At 37.5% G+C, this 20,530-nt stretch overlaps 1 long non-coding RNA gene across 6 annotated transcripts; it reads right to left on the bottom strand.

Annotated features, from left to right (window-relative positions):
- Positions 1–4,523: 4,523 nt before the first annotated feature.
- On the bottom strand, positions 4,524–16,942 carry LOC110046389 (uncharacterized). 6 transcript variants are annotated; one of them, XR_016207331.1, is made up of 10 exons: positions 16,894–16,942; positions 15,865–16,099; positions 14,566–14,664; positions 12,257–12,456; positions 11,835–11,939; positions 11,087–11,171; positions 8,519–9,583; positions 7,953–8,050; positions 7,177–7,261; positions 4,524–5,442 (listed from the first exon to the last, which is right to left on the bottom strand). It is a non-coding gene; the product is annotated as an uncharacterized LOC110046389 (long non-coding RNA). The 6 variants fall into 6 exon arrangements; XR_016207332.1 differs by lacking the exon at positions 15,865–16,099 and adding an exon at positions 16,567–16,670 and having other exon boundaries at positions 12,257–12,389; XR_002296369.2 differs by lacking the exon at positions 15,865–16,099 and adding an exon at positions 16,567–16,670.
- Positions 16,943–20,530: the final 3,588 nt, after the last annotated feature.

Raw genomic sequence — 20,530 nt, forward strand, 5'->3', positions numbered from 1 at the left:
CAATCTGATTGGCTGAGCTACTCGTATACCATCAGCCATTAGAGTGCAGTGGCGAGAAGTTGTCTTCATGGTCGCAACGCTGAGTCTTCTAGTTTGTCTCTTCTGTTTCGAGGACTATTTAGAAATATCACTGGTAATTAAATGCTCAAGAACACTAAAGAAGCCGGAAACTGACCGCTATGCGACTTTAAAACTTCAACATTTTTCACCGATAAGCGCGTGGGCAAATGCAAGTTTCAAATAAAATTCAATCCGCGAGTTCTTGCTAAGGCATGAAGTTTAATACTACGTTGAGAAATGATCAGTATTCGTTATTTGAAGCAAATTTAGTTAGAATTCTATTGAAACAATTAGATTATTCGCTCTTGATTTCTTCTGATGGGATGATACTTGATTCGGCCTTCGGCCTCATCAACTATCACTTCAAAAAAATCTCGAGCTCATAATCTAATTGTTAAATATTCGTCAGTATAAACATAACGTGTCCGCCTTTTTTAATGCAATACAATTAAAAATTCACATCATCAGCAACCCTTCCAGCCCTTCTAGCTTGTACCTAATTATAAGCCTTGATTCGGAGTAGGCCATCAGGACCGGGTTGTTCGAAAACCGGTTAACACTAACCCAGGGTTAAAAGTTAACTGAAGTATCAATTTTTGTTGTGTGAAATGTTCTTCGCTGCTTCTGTTTTGTGTGGTTTGAGATTACACAAGTTCAAAACTGAAGGGCAAATGATATAACCAGAAAACCTCACGGAAAGACTACAAAGCCGAACCCTAAATTCTCACTAATCCTGGGTTAGCTTAATGAGGCTTTGACCAACCCAGCCTAGGGCTATTTAAAAACCTGCAAAAATTGACTAATAAGATTATCAAAAAAAGGTTATTTAATGAAACATGACGGCCGCGTGAGTCATTCTTTACAAATGTATTCAATGTCACGAATCACTTTTTTAATAAAGCCTAAAAATGCAAAGACTTGGAGTGAAATGGACATTTTTTAAAGTGATACAATAGTTTTGCATAACAATTAAAATCCAAGTCGTGAAAATATGCGGCGACGTTTTTGTCAGCGATTGGTTCTAGTTTGTGATCAATATTCATGACTACTTGTGGAATTTGCGTCAAACGAAACAGTTTGTCATAGCGTGAAGACGTGGATTTATGTGTTCCTGGTGATGTCAGATCTGGCCATATTTTTCCTTCGGAGAAGAAAAAGCAGAACGAGATAGAAATATTAGAATATTAATGGTGAGTGTATGTTTTAATCTCTTTGCTCTTCACCGAACGGAACAATTCTACCTTCCTAAAGTCCCACCCTTCGCTGGCAATTTTCTTTACCGAGCTCGGCACAGCTTCGTTCATAAACCACACAGTTGCAGTTTTGCAATCAGACATGGTTAAGAAATACAGTTTTTGCGAAAGTTTGTAAGATACTTGCGCTGAATTTGTTTGATATTTCGTGTTGTCCTTGCGTGTTGCTCCCGCAAAGTTGAAAACCGTTACCACGTGCAGCCGGTTCATAAGCTTCGGTCGCTGCTTGCCCTGATATTAATTAATAATGAATCTTGAAAATAGATTTGTCCCGAGGAAAAGCTTATGTTTCTCTTTATTGTCTTATTTTTAAGGAGAGGAAATGGTCTAAAGGCGAAGATGGAATTCATCGGTACGACCCTGCGAACGAAAGAAGAGATTGGATATTCACGAGGAGTTGACAATTGATGGCAATAAGATAGGAATTTTAATTTCATAACTCTCGATTAAAGTGGTGGCAATAAATTTGAAATTTACGTTGTAAGGATTAGTTGTCGAGGTTATTTCTGGTAAAAAAAGGTCGTGGTATTTATTTGTTTCGAGCTACTGTTAATCATTTTTCAATAGGTAACCTTCGACCGTAATTAATCTTAGATCTCAATTCTGGTAGCCACCATTTTGGTCGACATGATTTCATGAAATATTTTCAGTGGATAAACAACGTTGAGTTTTTACGATGGCACAATATTTGGAAACACCAAATTTTTGTGATCAAAACGTGTACGTTTTTATCTTTTGAGGCAAAAGAAGATATAAATGGCCTGTACTGCAACGAAAAAAATATTTGGCAAAACGAAATTCACTCTACAACGAATAATAATAATAGTAATTATCGTGCAACCTTTTACTCTCTTCAGATCGAGTAATGAAACCTCGAAGTTATATTCAGTGTTTTTCACGTAAAAGGAGATTGCAGGACCGCATGCCTGTAGCGTGAAACAGAAAAAATATATTCTGGAAAAAACGAAATTATTCTGTAACAAATTTAAATTGTCTTGCTACTATTACAATTATCTCAAGCATTAAATTATCATCGAATAAAGCCTCAAACTCTAAATATAATAAAGCAGAAAAATGCCAGGACAATGAAAATTACTCTTGAAAGAGTACGGATGATCATCTCAATTAATTATATGATTACACAATTGTATTATGAAATTATTTGCAACCAGTTTCAACAATCTGAGACAGACTTAAAAACAAATATCTATAGACTGTGGCCAAAAACGTCGATCGCAAATTACAAAGATTTCTAAAGAAATAAGAAGATTCCAAACGGCTGCCGACAGCCGTCCGAGGTATTCCGAAGATCGCCAACGATAGGGTTCCGGAGATCACTCGAAGATTTCCGAAGACTTCCGAAAAATTATCCACGGTAGCGATAGTTTTATGAACTGACTTTGAGGAATTTGGAAGGCTAAAGAGAAACTTCTCAGAGATTACAAACTGCATTCAGAATCATCTGATTACCGAGATAGCTATATTTCGCTGTAAATCGAAGCTTTTCTTACGTGTTGTTGTAACACATGTAAAATAAATTAAAAATATCTTCAGGTTATTGGACATACTACACAACTCTCAATTTTTAAAAGTGCCACCTTAACGACATAACGTTTGTTTAACCTCTAGATATTAAAGTTTAGGTTTGTAAATTCAATATCTGGTTAATAAAAGGTGTTGTAAAAAAAGAAAAGGTAAGAAATATAGCGTGAACGATAAACGAAATCATCGACTAGGAGATATTGTCTTGATGTGCAACCAAATTCTCAGAACTACAGTTAAGACCAAGTAAGGCAATCGTTAAGGAGAATTGATATTTTCAGCTTTAAAGTACGAACGAATTCAGGATCGTGGAGAACAACTGAAAATATAAAACCTGTTTCTGTGAATGCTTTAACAATTAGAAATTTTGATTTTGCCATCTTTTGTTTTCCAACAATATTGTCTAGCAATGACCGTCAAAAGGAACCTTTCCCATGCGACTAGCATGCAATAAACATTTAGAATTATCTATTTAACAGATTGTTTTTCAAGATTTAAAAGGCTGCCAACAATTTTGTAGCAATCATAACCAAAAGCAGAACGACCAGCAACAAGTTCGTTAACAAGGATTATAATATTTGCATCTGAATTGGTATTAAAAACTTGCCTTGTTAAACAAAGTTCTCATGGCGTCTTTGAAAACATGATTGTTTGTTTTCTTTTGTCATTTCTAACGTTTAAATTTCTGGACGTCCAAAAGGAGTAGATAAGCATTCAGTTTTTTGATAAGCTTTGTTCAAAACAGAGTAAAATATTTTCGAAACCTTTTCAACAAGAGATTTATATATTTGCGGTAGTTTATTCCGACATTGTCGTGTAATATACAGAACCGGCCGAAGAAACTGCGTTATTTTAGGAAAACATCTTTGTACTACCAGATATTGATTATTTTGTGGTGTTTACACTTTGGCTGCAGGCAAACGGTCGAATCGGAAGAGAAAATTAACTTATTTCGAAACTTAAATGGGTTATAAACCATCGAAATTAGGCAGTTTTGCTGGGGGACAATGATTGGATTTTGATTGATAAGTGTTCTTGCTCCTGTGCAACTGATCCGAAATGTACCATCTATATTATCGTCTGAAGGAGAAAGATATGAAATGACAAGCTTCAAACAGTTGCAGATCAAACTCGATTGGATATACTATTGAACTCGGTTAGTTGAAACGGTATTCCACGGTCACTTTGCGAGATTTTGAAGTCCATTTTGGAATGAAATTTTATTTTGTCACTTATTTAATCCACTTGTCATTTCATCTTTTTCATGTCTTAGGAATTCTTGCATCACCTCGCACAAAAACCATCGCGAAGTTCGTTGAAAAATGAAATTTGAAAACTGTTTGGCTAGGACGGAAAAACTATCTTGAAATTTTAAAACTGCTTTTTCAATGCAGTAGTTTTTGACGGGATTTTTTGTCAACTGTTGCCTTTCAAAATTTTTTTGCGATCAAAAATTTGCGAAGGGCAACCTTTTTTTAACTTTTCTCAAAAAAGATGTAAGGGGAAACGCTGTGCAAATGTTTTAAAATTTTCCCGCCAAAAGTCTTAGATTTTAAACGCGAAGTTTTTCCTTCACACGTGTTAATTTAATTCAACTAATTTTCAATTAATTAGTTACTTATTATTACAGAACAATAAAGTTATATTAAATGAAAAAACAGCAAGTGGTGGTTTTTATTGTGTACTTTACTTATTAATGCAAAACAATAAAATTAAATGGAAAGGGCATTGCAAGTTGTGGTTTTTATTGTGTACATTATTCTAACATTGCTGAAAAAATATTACAGCAAGTAGAAGTCAATTACACACTTGTCTTCAATATAACTTTTATTGGCTTTTTGATGATTCAATTAAAAACAATAAGAAAACAAAATTAAAAAAATTGCGCTTTTAAAAGGGCCTGGGAACTAGTCAAAATGTAGGCTATCTCTTTTACTATTTTTTGACTATGCAGGGTTGCCAAGAAGAAAAAAAATTCTGCGCTTTTGAACAGAGTCTAGCCAGAAATCAAGCATATACTGTGACTTTTGAGGGAAAAATCCTACATAGAGCAAGATTTCTTTCCGCCAAAAGACTCTGTTTATGTTTGACTCAAAACCAGACACCATTTAAAATTGCAGGCTTTTTTTTTCTAAGGACATTTCCATTTTTCGATTTTTTAATGGCCCTTCTAAAAGCGCAACCTTTTCATAAATTCTACACGTCCTCGAAAACTAGAAAGATTTCAGTAGATTTGTGAAATAAATACTACAAAATTAGACAGTAATTTCAGCGAGTTTAATAACGAGACTTTCGGCTGAAAATTCGGGTTGCAAAAACAAATCCAGGTAATGCCAATACTAGACAAATTGACAGTAATTCCAATGTCGTCTTTTGACTCGAGTTTTGTGTTGTGAAATCACTGATACGAGTTCCGCGCTAACAATCTTTCGCAAGAAATTCAATCGAGATAAACTCTGTCTCGTAAATCTACCTTACTTTTAAAACTTGATCCACTGGAAAAAACAACAACAACAACAACTAAGCGATGTTCTTTGCTTTCCTTTCTCCGTGTCAATGTCACTGTATGTACACTTGAGATGACAGCCTGAAAGAAAGATAAATAAAACGTCCAATTAACAATGGGTATACTGAAATCCAGAGAACAAAACATACATACAGTGTATAGTCGACTTTAGTTTACATGTCACTTCTCCCATCGGGAATGCATTTGTCGGTTTGGTTATATCATCAAAAATGACATTAAAAACAACTTAAAACGCGGACAAGCAGCAACTCGAAATAAATAACACCAGCTAAAATATAGCACTCTAAAATTAACCTTGATTTCCAACGTTTGCTGGCGAAAAGTTCACCTGCAAAATAGCACACTAAAAATTTCACGGCAAAACGGAAAATATTTGCATTTTCTCCCCTCCTAAATTTTTTGAAAATGGGAAGCTCTAGGTTAGCTTCATGTTTCTATAGTATTACAATATAGGTTATGGACGTTTAAAACCAAAATACAAATAAAAATTGACATATCGACACAAGTGAATAACAAGACAAATTTGCTTTGAAATTCAAACTGTTGTTCAAATGCCGTACTATGTCTTACGCAAACGAGCAAAAACCGTTTTCTAAGACGTACGTGTACGTGCGAGACAATTATTAGCTAATTACAATAGAATTTACTGTAATTTACTGGTAATTATGCTTTTCTCTTGTTCACCTTTGATCTGAGAACCCGACAGCTACAGCTAGTTTTGACAAGCTTTTATGAAACTATACGACTGAAAGGCAGAAAGCGACTTTCACATTGACAGCTATTTCAAGAACATTCCCCAAAGGTGTCTGAAATCCCAGAGGGAAATTCAGACGACGATGAAAACGTAAAATGTCGTGGCAATAAAAAATAAAGAAATAATTAAATAACTTGGTGATGTGAACGCAGTTATGAGGCATTTCTATCCCACTATGAAAGGTTTTGGCATATGATGAGACTGACGTTTGTAACCGAGAAAGTTATTTCACGTGCACTTTGAGGACACATGCAGTACTCTCATGTGGCACTGTTATTATGCTCCACAAGGTGGGTCTAACTTTAAGATCTATGTATAAGATCCCTATGTTTGTCCACTCAAATTAAATCTATGCAGCATTTTCATTTACTTTCTATAGCAAAATAAAATTGGGTACATTTTTTCCTTTGGCACTTTTGAAATGATAACGTACATGATCTTTTCAACAAGAACTTTACGTCCAAATTTCAAGGCTGTCTGGTGTTCTTTGCTGTAAATTTCTTTCAAGGTTTGTTCTGGGAATTTGATGATATATCAAGACAATATCCTCTATCCTTTCTTCTAATTGCCGAGTCCGTAGTCAAGAAACAAATTCTCCTAACTGGTTTGGTGTAATTTAAACAATTCCTTTTTGAGATTACTCTCTAAATTCTCTTTACTGTTTCTTCGTGATTATCTTTGAGACTGTCTGGAAAAAATTTAAGCTGATCACTCATGAGGCTTAATGGCTAAGGAAGCATTGATACATGAACTGGAAAGCAATTGGCCGCTGATCCAATTAGGCCCCTTGTCTCACAATTTGAACAGGTATCAACAACAATACCTCGGGCATTCTATTCTAAAGCAATATTTGTACAACCTCACCCTGAAGGGCTAGGGTATCCGGCTAGCAATATAACAAGGGTTTCTTGAAATATCTGAACAATAACATCTCTATTTGTTTAAATTATTTGCCAGCATTGTGTTCAATTATTCCAAGTACATGCATCAAGTACACTGTAATTAAAAACCCTTCCCTTTAAAAGAATATTGTGACTCACCTAATAAGGGATCTAACGTGTCATTTTGATTCTTTTTCCTCTTGAGTCTCAGCACAGCTTTTATAATTTCTTCTCTGTTTTGTATCTAGTAAGAATCAGGAAATGTTTTAACCTTTATGACATCACATCCTTCACCTCTTCATTTCAAAAACTACACAACTAAAAATAAACCATCAGATTTTTTCCACTTCAACCATACAGGGACAAGTTTTTTTACCATGAAGGTCTGCATCAGGACAAGTGATCCAAACCAACACAGCTTATCCAGGTCTCTGTTGCATTAAGTGATAAGGTGTATTACTATTCCGCCTGGATGGGATACTAGCCTGTCACAGGGTTAGCAACCAGTATTAAATTCACTCAGTACCCATTTGTACACTTAGGTGGAGAGAGGTAGCGTGAGAGTAAACGGAGAGACCCTAAACATTGGCTCAAACCCAGACTGCTTGACATGCAGTCCAGTACACTAACTTAATTAGACCACTGTGTCCCTCCAGTCTCACAAAACAATACTCCTCAACAACAGTACCCCAGGCAATGCTTTAACCTTTATGACATCAAGGTTTCCTTAACAATTCTTAAGGAATTTTTGTACACCCTACCCCTAAAGGGCTAAGGTATACGGCTACTTAACAACAGTTTGTTAAAATAGCTGAACAGTAGTGAAACAATAACATCTCTATTCGTTTCAATTTTCTGCCTGTGTTGTCTACAATAATTATTCCTAGTACATGATACCTTATTACCAAACATAAATAATATTAACCCAGACAGACCTACTATGGAATCCCATGTCTTAACCTGATTCTTTCTCTTGTTGAGTCTCAGCACATAGCTCTTTTCCTTGTGCCTCAATTTCGTATCTAGTAAGAAACTGCAAATCAAAAATACACAATTATAAATAAGTCATCAGATTTTTGAACTTTCAACCCTATTGGGGGGGAGTTTCGATGGTGAAGGTTTAAGGTAAACTCTTCATCAGACTGAGTGATCCAAACTACTGCACCTTATCTCAATTTCTGTAGCATCAACATTGATATGACATCTCTCTAATCCCCCTCCCACCCTTAAATGGGATGCCAATCTGTTGCAGGGTTAGCCCCAGTATGAAATTGACCCAGTATCTATTTGTAGATATGGGTGCAGGGAGGCACTGTGAGAGGAACATGTCCAAGAACACAATGCAGTGCAATTTACAAAGGTAGCTGAACTGTGAAACAATAACATCTCTATTTGTTTTAATTTCCTGCCTGCATTGTGTGCAATTATTTCTAGCACAAGTAAAATTGAGTAACTGATAACCTCTCCAACCAAACACAAAGAAAGAAAAAGATGAGTTCACCTGATAATTGGAATCTATTGCCTCAATTTGAATCTTTCTTCACACAGCATTGTTTTGTATCTAGTAAGAAATGGAAACTGTTTTAACCTTTATGACAGCCTTGATCCTTTAAGTTTACATTAACTACACAATTAAAAATACATGCAAGTCATCAGATTTAATTTAACCCTACTTGAGGGAAAAGTTTGGACTATGAAGGTAAGGTAAAGTCTGCATCAGGCCAAGTGATCTAAACCACTACAGTTTAACCCTGCAGTCTCTGTTGCATTAAGTGATATTGAGAAGTCCCACTCCACCACAAATGGGATGCGAGTCTGTCTGTTTCAAAGAACTTTACAATAAAAAAAAAAAAATCATCAGATTAATAAGAGTTTGAACCCTACAGGGGCAAGGTTTGACAATGATGGGTTGGGATGGGATGAAAGTGACTGTCGCAGGGTTAGCACCCAGTGTAAAGTAATTACCCACTACCCATTTGTACACTTAGAGGTAGTGCGAGTCAGTAAAGTGTCTTGCCAGAAAACAGAGACGCTAACAGTTGGCCCAAACCCAGACTTCTTGATCTGCAGTCCAGAGTGCTTAACAGTAGATTACTGTGTCCCTCTTACCACAAAAAAATACTCCTCCACAACAGTAACCCCGCAGGCATTGCAAAAAGGGAATTTTTGTACACCCTACCCATGAAGGGCTAAAATGTAGTATTGCCACAAAGAACAGTTTCTTGAAATACAATGTAGCTGAACAATGAAACAGTAACATCTCTTTTTCCACCTGCATTGTACACTGTCATGCCTACAGTGGCAGATCTAGGGGGGGCGGCCCAGGAGACCCAGGCCGCCCCCCTTATTTTGGGTAAAAACAATCACAGAAGGAAGAAAAGTTGGCAGGGAAAGCAGTGCTCCCCCCCCCCCCCCCTTAACTCAAGGTCTGGATCTGCCACAGGCCTAGTACATGAAACCAAACACAAAGAAATTGTGACTCTCTTAATATGGAATCCAATGCTTCAACATCATTCTTTCTTTAAGTCTCAGCAAATACTTTCATTGTTGCTTCTCTGTTTTGAATCTATTAAGAAACAGAAGGTGTTTTAACCTTTGTGACAGCCTTGATCTTTTAAATTTTACAAACTACACAATTAAATTAAAAGTAAGTCATCAGATTTGTTTTAAAAAAAGTTTCAACCCTACTAGGGGAGAGGCTTGACAATGAAGGTAAGGTAGAATTTGTGTCAGGCCAAGTGATCCAAGACACCGCAGCTTAATTTTCCTGGTTTTGAAAGCATGAAGTGATAAAAAGTACATGTACTTCTCCTCCCCCTCGACCCCATAGATGGGATGCTTAAGTCTGTTGCAGGGTTAGTCCCCAGTACTGAATTGACTTAAGGTGGCCGAACACAGCTTTTGCGTGTGCTCTTGCTAATGGGATTCAGTGCGCACACAAGGATTTCAAAAACAAACATGCCGTTGATACAGCAATCATTTTATTTGCTCAATGCCAGCAATATCTTTGCTATTTTTCTTTGTAATTGAACGCAATGTGTTGATGGTTTTAGTCTTTTATAAATATATGTTAGGAAAGGTGACGATGCAAAGAACCCAGCAATTCTCAGATTTTTCTTTCTTATTGACAGAACCCAGTTAAATGCAGCGCGTGCGCAGTAAGGCAAAAAATTGTGATTGAATACGGAATAGCTTTCTCGGAAATACGCCTATAAGCTATTTCTCGAGAACCACTCATTAGAATTTCACAAAATTTGGCACGAAAGGAAATTTTAGATCTTCTTGTGAACCTTCAACAAGGGATAATTAAAGATCTGTCTGTTAAATTATTATCAAAATAGTGTTAACTTGTGAGCATCGTTACAAGCTTGTTGCATGCTAATTATAATGGAAATCTAACGACCAGATTTTCTGCAAATAAACAAAACCGATTTTAAAGGCCTGTTTATATTTATTCATGTTACCATGGCAATGGCACATGGTCAGCTTTACTATCAAAAAGCCAAAGTTTGTGTTAACTTGCTTGTTGCTATGTTTGGCGACCAAAGGATCCAGGGTTTTTGAGAAAAAGGTGAGTGAAACACAGGTATCAAAAACTGTGTTCAGCCACTTTAAATTACCAATTAATTGCACACCTGGGTGGTGAGGGGCACTGTGAGATTAAAGTGTCTTGCCTGAGAACAAACCAAAGGCTGATGTACAGTTCAGTGCAGTAACCATTAGACCACTGACACTGTCTCTCCAATTTCCAAAGGAAACAAAATTAAAACTAAGTAGCATGAAGCTAGATGGTTAAGGAATTACTGATACAGTGTACATACATGTACAGTGGAAAGAATTTGGTCTCTCCTTCCCTCATGAACAATGGCACCCCTGAGGCATGGCTAGGTTACCTCATCACATAAAATGTAACAAAGGTTCTTGATATAGGTGAACAACAATGAAACAAGCACTTCCCTGTTCATTTCATTTTTGCCTGCATTGTGTTATTATTCCTGGTACAGGTAGCAAAAGTAATTTAATAACTAACAACTCCAATCATACAGTACATAGAGAGATCATGACTCACCTCATAATTATATAAGATCTATATGGGATCTAATGTCTCAGCACATACATGTAGACTTTCTCGCTGCTTCAGTCTGTTTTTTTACCTGGTAAGAAATAGGACAGGTGTTAAAAGCATTCAAGCCCTGTGAGCACTGGAAAAACTGCAAATAGTTTATGAAACAAGAGGCTCCAATCTTATGATGAATGGTACAACAGGACAGGGCAAACTTTGTTTATAGCATGCAGATAGCAACAACTACCCAAAAGGTTCCCCCATCAATTTATGTTAATCATCTTGATGACTGCAATGCAGGATGTGATTATGCTAGGAAGATAAATAAGGCTAATATACATGTAACAGTCATGTAAATAGAGTTTGCCTGTCATAAAACCTGCTGGGAACCTTTTTCTACTATGGGCTGCCATTAAGGGCCGGCTGCCAGCCGAAACAGCCAGCTACTGGCCAATCCTTCGCCATCTACTTCCGTCTCACTTTACATATACCATTTATTTTGACAAGAAACTTAAAATAAAGATGTATTTCAAAGGGTTTTAAATGACTGTTAACCTTTCCCATATGCAATGGAAGCAGTATAGCAGGAGGAGATTGAAGGGTCATGAAACAGCTGCGACATTTTCACAGAACTAGCTCCCAGGCTTCCACATGTGCCAAGATGGCATCCACAACAAAGAAATAATAATGTTGTGGTCAGGAGTCGGAAGTCGACTTAAACCAGTTATTGGGATCATATACAATGTACATGTACCAGTAATCATCAAAACACCACAGCAGTCATTACTGTCAGTTCATTTTGCCCTCTCAGCCAAGTCAGCAGTGCATCATTGGTTCTGTGTCTGCACTGTTGTAACAACTATAAATAGGAAAGATTTTCTGATTGAGACCATTGAGATTTTGAGTAAAAAAATGGTTGTTAAACATAGAACCCAGTAAATATAGTCATTCAAGGTTTGATTGCTCTGAGGCCCAAATACTGACTGGAAAACATTGAAACTAGCATTTCCAAGCATCCAAACATCATAATTTTCTGAGGGTGTGCCCCCAGACTACCTGGGAGGCTCCCGCCTTTGGTGTTTGAATTTGTAACGTGTACTTCAAAACTTGACAGCCCTGTACTTAAAGCAATATGCTGACCATTGGAATCATCATGAATCTGGTAAATGCACTAACCTGCTAGTATTAAGACTGTCTCATTCCTGTCTCATCCAACCAATCAGCATGAGGCTTTTAACAGTGAAATATACAGACCATGATTTGAGTCTGGTCAGTTGCTCACTTGGCAAACATAAGAACCTGTTGCCTGCTGGTTTTAAGATGAGACCATTCTCAGGATAGTGTCAATAACTAAAAGTTATTCAATCTGGATATTCCTATGAGAAAATACAATGTTGTATTGAAAAACAAAAAAAATCCTTGACTTATTTCCAGAGTTTCCAAGGTGCCAGTAATTTAAAATATGTTTATTATACTATAGATATTCTCTTTATTTGCTAGATAGCCTGTTCTGGGCTCTCAGTCAATGGGGATGATTGAAAAAGCGGGTGGGTGACGAGCAGGGCCTGGGAGACAAAAGCGGAGGTCAGGAGAACCTGTAAGCACTGTTTAAAAACCTCATTCCAGTATACCAGCTCATTACGGTATACCAGCTCTGGTATACCCTGTGATTGGTTACTTTTGACAGTTTACATGTACATCCACACCTTGTCTGTTTGTCAGAAGCAAAGTGATGCTTGAAATGGTGAGCATAATTTATTATGTGTGCATGATTTCAAGGAGTTGAAAGTTACTCAAACTCACATGGATTTAATCATTTGCTGGTATTTACTTCTCTCTACACCTACACAGAGACTTCCACACTCCAAGAGAGTCTAGACACGGCAGACATGAATGATTGCAGAAGAACACAACACGCTGTGAAGATCAGCATGGCCCCTTGAAACTTGTGTGAGAAACTTGATACCGAATATACTACAATTTTGACATATGACACAAGAAACAGCTTCTTTCTTCAAGTGGGTGGAATGAAGTTTTTAAAACAATGCTTCCAGGTTCCCCTGCCCTTTCCTTCCTGGATCCCACCTCGTTGCCCACTTGCTCTTCCGGTCGTCCCCACTGACTGAGTGCCTGGAACTAGCTATTTGCTAGATGGGATCTGCCTGAGATCGTGATATGGAAATCGATAAAAGGATATCACTGTTACTTGACTGTGCTACAGGTGTCTGAGATTGTGAAAGTTCCCTTTCAGTTGGGTCAGAAACTGTGAGAGTTGAAGAAGTGTGACTAGTAAGACTGCTACGTCACAATAAGAATGTAGGTTGACATATTTTTAGAGCCAAACAGAAAGAAATGATTTTAACAAAAGTGAATATACTACACGTAGGTGTTGGACACTCCTGTAAGTTCCAATTTCGGTTTAGAAGGATATGTCAACCTATATTCTTGCTTTGACATTGTGGCTTGGTCAGTCCCAGGTCTCTACCCTCTGTGGTTTCTGATTTAACCAGAATTGAAATGTCACTTTTTCAGATGGCTAAAATGTAATAAGGAAAAATTATACCCTTTTTTCATTTCCACATTACTGATGATCTTATGTAGATTCCATAAAGCAAATAAAAAATGTGTCTGTTATATACACTTTAACTAACAGCATAAAAATATTGACAACTTCAGCAGCATGTACAGAATGGAAGCCCCCTTTCCAATTTTAGTCTCAATTTTGGCAATTGCAAATAATATTTTGCGGTTACATTGGTGACTACAGTCGAACCTCTATTAAGCAGCCACCTACGTTAAGCAGCCAGTTAACAAGGTCCCGAAATTATTGTCAGCAAAATAATGTAAATAAAACCCCTATTAACTGGCCACCTCTATGAAGTGGTTGCAGCCACCTTTTGGTCATCCTGATAAGGGTTTTTCTAGTGTCTTTACCCCTATTAAATGGCCACCCAAAATTAAATACACGTAAATTCACTTTGTTTTGGAAAATGCAATGGTAGATAAGAGTTGGAAATAGAAGGTGACAAGTGATAAAAACATTCAAACACACATGATTGTCTTAAAGTGACTCCATGTTCACTAAGACCCGATGGTGAAAATATTCAAGGTAAACAAATCCCTATTAAGTGGCCAGTTGACACTCAATCAACACTCCATTGTTTATCTCGGTCGACAGTCAGTTGAGAGTTGACTAATTTTTGATCAATTCATATGAGTCAGTCAACACTTGGCTGACTATCAACCGACTGTTGATCAAGTGTCAATCGAGTGTCGCCTGAGTATTGATTGGGATGTCGATCAAGTATCAATCAAAAGTATTGGTTGACACTCGACTGCGGATGCCTTTAGCTGTACACATGATCCATGTGTTCTACTAGTCACTCAGTGTTGCAAAGGGGACATTTCAATGACTCAGGTCTTTTTTGTGGTTAACTTTCTTTTGAAGATAAAACATGTATTAGTTCAAAACTGTCATCACTTACCTACATCACTGTAACAGCCTTAGTTTCCAATGATGTTGATATAATCATGTGTCCTGTCTTGAAAATCTAGGCTCCTTTCAGTTTGATGTGTTTCATTCTCTGGGAACAAACAATTATACGATAACATGTATGAGGCAACTCTTAAAGTAGCTACATTACATTCATTCTACATTTATAATTTAAGTCTGAGCGACTCAGTATACAAACTTTCATGTTGTTTTACAATTACAGTTTTGTATTCTGCACTCTGAGTTTGCATTTAATGTAAGTAACTACATTACATTCATTCTACATTTATAATTTAAGTCTGAGTGACTATACAAACTTTCATGTTATGTGCTCTACAATTACACAGTTTTGTACTCTGCACCCTGAGTGTGCATTTAATGTGTCACTGATCAATAAGAATCTGTAAATTATTTTGATAATCCTATCTACAATGTATAACAAAATTCATCACACACCATTCAGTCACTTGGGTGTCCAACTGCAGGTATCCAGTCACAACTAAATTTGGTAATTGGTCACCTTTTATCGGGTACCCACACCATTCACATATCATTTAATTACACTTTACTGGCTTTCTTTTTAACGTTTCCTACAGTGTTAAAAACTCATAGAAAACACTTCTGAGGATTTTACCAAAAGAAGTTTTTTAAAGACTTTTTTAATCTTGAAATTTGTTATTGATGGGATTTTTAGTAACCAGCCTTATTCTGCACACTCATTCAATTTGAAATTACTCACCCACTTATACCCTGAATTGTGCTTCACTCAGTCCAAATACATAATTATGGGTTATTGACCAAGTGTGAGGTCAAGATGGCTGGATATTGGCCAAGTTCTTTCTTTGCATGTTTATGGACCAAACCAGAGTTAAGGTCAATAAAGATGCAAAAAAGAACAAGGCCAAAATTCAGCCATCTTGACCAAACAAGCTTGGTCAATAGTTATAAAGGAATATGGGATAAAAAACAATTTTTTTCCTGTGGGACACAGCACATAACCATGTGTGGCTAGATAGTGCCAAATTGCCTGCTGGGGTAACCAATCACAACATAGGATTTGGTTAACCCATTGACTCCTGGAGCTTTTTGTCAAAAACTCAGTTTTTGGACATTTTGAGATTTTCAGGCTGGATATGGGCCAAATTAGCTCTCTACTCAAAAGGGCGTTTGCAACATGCCAGCATGCCTCTCTTTCCACTAGCATCGGGTTTTATGACATTTTTGCTCGGGCAGGTTCAGAAATCAAAATTTTGAGATTTTTATTTATTTTTTTTTGCCTTTCCTTTTTCACCTTTTCTTTTCTTTCTGCTGCAGTAATTGACCTTCTACTGGGCTTGCTACCAGTCTAAAACATTCTGAGAAAGCATCATCAAGATGGGCAATTTTTGTCATGGAGCAGCCACGTGTAGTGGCAGGAAATTTTGCTCTGAGTTTTTCACCCAACTTTTTGAGCATTTTTGTGCATATCTCAGGCTCCATTGGGCCGATCACTCTGATCTGGGTATCATTGGAAAGATCTTTTCCTCCTGTGGAAGTTGAGCATAAATGAGGCCAATTTTAGTAAAAGGTGATGATGTCAGAAGTGGAAGAAAGGCCAAGGCTCATCACAGCCGGTTACGGCCAGCACAGGAGTCAATGGGTTAATCTTGCTTGCTCAGGGAACTAGCCATAAAAATTATAATAACATTAAAATGGTTCATAAGAACTGCATTCAGGGATTTGTAATAATTTAATTAAAGGATAACATCAAGGGCCAGGCACTGGGCAAATTGACCGGATGTAAGGATGATTTTGCCTACCTGGTTTGACCTAGACTACGAGTAGTCGCTCTTTCGCTTAGTCCGTCATGCGCGACACACACAAAAAAAACCACGATTCCTTTCACGTCACACACGACAGACTAAGCTAAAGAGGGACTACTCACAGTCTAGGTTTGACCATCTAGAGGAAAGTTTTTCCTATAAAGAAGTTCAGTTCAAAAAGGTTTGCCCACCTGTGGAAACCAGTTGCCCTCCGGCTGAATCCGTTTATATGAAAGCCCCGCAATTTAGCTTCCAACTGGGTTCAAAAATATGCACAGCTATTTGCTCTTGCACACTATTTGTCATGAAAACCAAACCAGTAGTTTAGACCATGTACTGCTTCAATTTGCCCTAACGAAACGATAATGTTATTGCTATATGCTCACATTCACCTTTTAAAAAAGCTTTCTTCCACTGACATTAACGTCTGCAAGTTACTTTTCAATTTGAAGGAATAAATTTTTTCTATGATAGTATAAGAACAAGCCAAATAACAGAAAAACGCCAAAATGTCTTACCTTTCCCCGCCATATTTTCGAAGACATCTTGCTTCTGGGCACGTGATCTAAGATTGTGCTTCTGGTGTATGATGGGATACTCAACCGGATGTGTGTGCTACAGGGTACTTGAGTTTCTTCATAAAATCAAAGCTGCCTGAATGCGGTCTTTTTAATGGATATGCTCCAAGACAAAAGGCTCAAGAAATACTTTTACCTCTTCATTGACGATTCAATGTTGCCCGAAAACAGGCAAGAATTTTAGGGCCGCCTGTTTAGGGACGGGAATCAGAATATCTTCCGGGTGTCTATCGAAACTGTCACGCGATTGGCTGTTTCCACACGTGCTGTTATTAATTATAGCAGACCGTCCACACGAAATCGATTATGTCTTCCTGACGAAAAGTAAAATAACGAAGGCAACCCAAAAGCAATGTTTTTTCTCCAGTGCCCGAACATCGGACAAAATCAATCGAAAATAAACGGCATAATCAAATGCTCGTACATTCGAGAGTGAAGATTGTTATTATTGCAAACTAATTGTACGTCGTTCGTGTGTATTTCCCGGGGGTGGGGTGTACTTCCTATAATGGCCTATACGGGGAGGCTCTGCCAGAAAGGGGTACCTTTTTCAGAATTCAGGTATATAGAGATTTGAAGGAGATGAAAGGGCAGGGAAATCTGTTATTTTCTTAATAGTTATTTTTAAAAATATTTCGAACAGACGCACCTTATGGCTGTATCATTTCATTTATTTGACACTACATAAAAATGAAAACGAGACTTCCTTTTTTTGACGATTTATTCATAATACGAGCCAGTTATGAAAGTATGCGAAAGGGGTATTTTTTTCAATTAAAAGTATACGAAAGGAACACCTTTTCTGACAAAATGGTATTCAAAAGGATAAGAGGTTGGACCTCGGGGAGAGCTTTGTAGGGTACCCCCCCCCCGGGGTATATTTAGAGCTAAATAGATCTCAATTTGATTAGAAATCAAATGCATTCTGGTACATGGCTTTTCTCAAAACAGTTTGCATTGTTTAGTCTGACTGAGCAATATTGTTTTTCCTTCAAACATCGTGAGCACTGAGGCAGCTCTACATCCTGAAAACACAACATTTGTCCCCAGTGTATAACGAACAGACATCACGGTACAAGAGAAGGCAAACGTTTGGTTAGTTGGACACATCTCCTAGTGACGTCGTTGCGAAATAGTTATCGCAAGAAACTGTTTTGAAGTATCACTCTTACACAGTAGGTTCGATTTCCGCTGCTTTCTCGAGTCCGGTCTACGTTCCCCTCCCCCCGTCCCCCCCACGGGCGGCTGGAAATAGAGCCTACTTACACAGTCAATAAAGGTCACTCCAAAGTGATCAAATTACGATCGTAGTATTGATGAATTGTTGCGAATGGTAAACTGGGTTAAACTGGACAGTCGACGCCTTGTTGATAAATCAATGATGATGTATAAGATTGCAAATAATATGGTTCCGGACTATCTTAGTTCGCACTTTGTCTTCCGTTCCGATAATTTAACCTATAACTTAAGAGATAGTGACTGTTCGCTTGCCATTCCACAGCCCTGCACTAATTATTGTAAAAGAAGTCTGTCCTACAGCGGAGCTGTACTCTGGAATAGTTTGCCCTTGGATATTCGTCAGTCACCCTCTCTTGATGAATTTAAATCTAAGTTGAAGAATTATGATTTTGATGGTAGTCTTATGTAAGTATTATTTTGCTTTTATACACGGCTTCCTTGTAAAGCAGGTTTTTTATCATTTCTTTTATTGTAGTAGTTATTAGTGATCAGGAGCCCATGTTAGTGATTTATTAGTTAAATAGTTACACTAATTTAATTCAATATTGTTACGTCCTGAAGGAAATACCGTGTCTAAATAAAGATTTTACCTTACCTTTACCTTTACTCCCTGGGGGTGGGGGAAGGGGGGGGGGGGGGCAAACCATATATATACTTTATGGGTGTGTGCCGCTGTGAAGGGTATAGTTTTCAGGAAATTAACTCTAGGATAGGGAGGATAAGGTAAAGAAATCAGTCAGTTTTGGTTTAGAATAGAGTATAATTTACCGGAAAAGTGGTCAGTGTAGACGATAATAATAATAATGATAATAAAAAAAATTAATAATAATAATAATAATAATAATAATGATAATAAACAATATTTACAGAGGATATCACCAAGCTAACACTAAGTTAATTAGGATAGTTAATTACGATAGTTAAGTCTAAAACGGGGTTCGTTATCCGGGGTTCTAAAATATATAGAAATTGAAACTCGGAAGTGACTTAGTAAGATATTGGTTCCCGCTACATGTTAGTTAGCGTATGTTGGATAATGATAGTGATAAAGTTTCTGCATTGAAATAACTAGTCAGAGATAGGGTAGGAGTTTTTGGTGCCTAGTCTGTAGTAGGGTTGCAAAATCAAGCTGATGTGTCCAAGCGGCACACCCCTACGCAAAGATTTACAGTGTACCTCACCCCCGGGGATCACTTTTGTACGACATGTTGCTGCAGCACAGGGCCCGTTTCTCGAAAGCGTCGGGAACCTTTCAGGCACACAAAGCCATTTTTAGTTATCCTGTATCTAAAAACAGAGAGGAGTATACGCCTGAAACTTCTCAGATGAAGGGAACCTCTGTTCCTATTAAGAATATGTGAATAAAACAGCTCTGTAATCATAAAGTTTGAGATTTTACTATAGCTTTCCGGGTGTGAAAGCTTTTCGGGACCTTCGAGAAACAGCTCCCAGGTGTTAATAGAGTCTGAATAGGGGTGCCGGAATCTAGGGCTTGCCACAAGTTGCTCGAGATTTCCCAAAACGTCGCCCAAAATTTCTCAAAAAGTTGCTCAAAAGTTGCTTCGAAAAAAGTCAAAAGTTGCTTTTTGTAACAAAAGTTGCTCAAAAGTTGCTACAAAAAGCAAAACGTTTTTTTTGTATCTCTCTTCTTTTATTTGGTCTGATGCAAAAATATGCAATCTGTACAACAAAAGTAAAATTTCTGAGCATTTTTGTGCAATTTTGCGTTGTGACCAGCGTCCTGAATAAATTTGTTCACAATGCGTATGAGTAAATACTACACATCAATATCAATATAAAAATATTAATCTTGTAAAAATTCTATTATGAGCCAATAAAATTGTCGTTGCTGTTCACGGTGAAGACTTCTAACCATTTTCATTTTCGCTGGAGTAATCAGTCTTGCCCCTGCTTCTGCGGCTACCCTCAAAGGATCTGAATTTACGACCTTCGTAACCTGAAACACTCGAATCAGTGGAGCGTGAATCTTCGTTCGCCATTTTGGATTTTCTTTGAAAAAACCGCTGACCTAGCAGCCCGGCTGCATACATCTTTCGCCCATGATCTGCCCCAGGGGGAGGAACTGCTCTTTTTTCACAGGAAATTCTCAAATTGTCAACTGAAATATTGTAAAATATGGAAGCATGGCCAATTAAAGCCCTAAAAGCTGCTCCGATATCTAGAAAACTAGAAATTGCTCAGAATGCAAAAAGTTGCCGAGCAACTTGTGGCAAGCCCTACCGGAATCTCAGGTATCGATTAAGTTTTCGGGATTTTCTCAGCGATCATTTAAAATGTCAACCCATTTTCCATTTCTCAGTTCATTTTCAGAACTTAG

The sequence above is a fragment of the Orbicella faveolata genome, unplaced genomic scaffold (genome assembly GCF_042242905.1).
Source record: "Orbicella faveolata isolate gen_17 unplaced genomic scaffold, um_ofav_v1 contig_2, whole genome shotgun sequence".
Taxonomy (NCBI): domain Eukaryota; kingdom Metazoa; phylum Cnidaria; class Anthozoa; order Scleractinia; family Merulinidae; genus Orbicella; species Orbicella faveolata.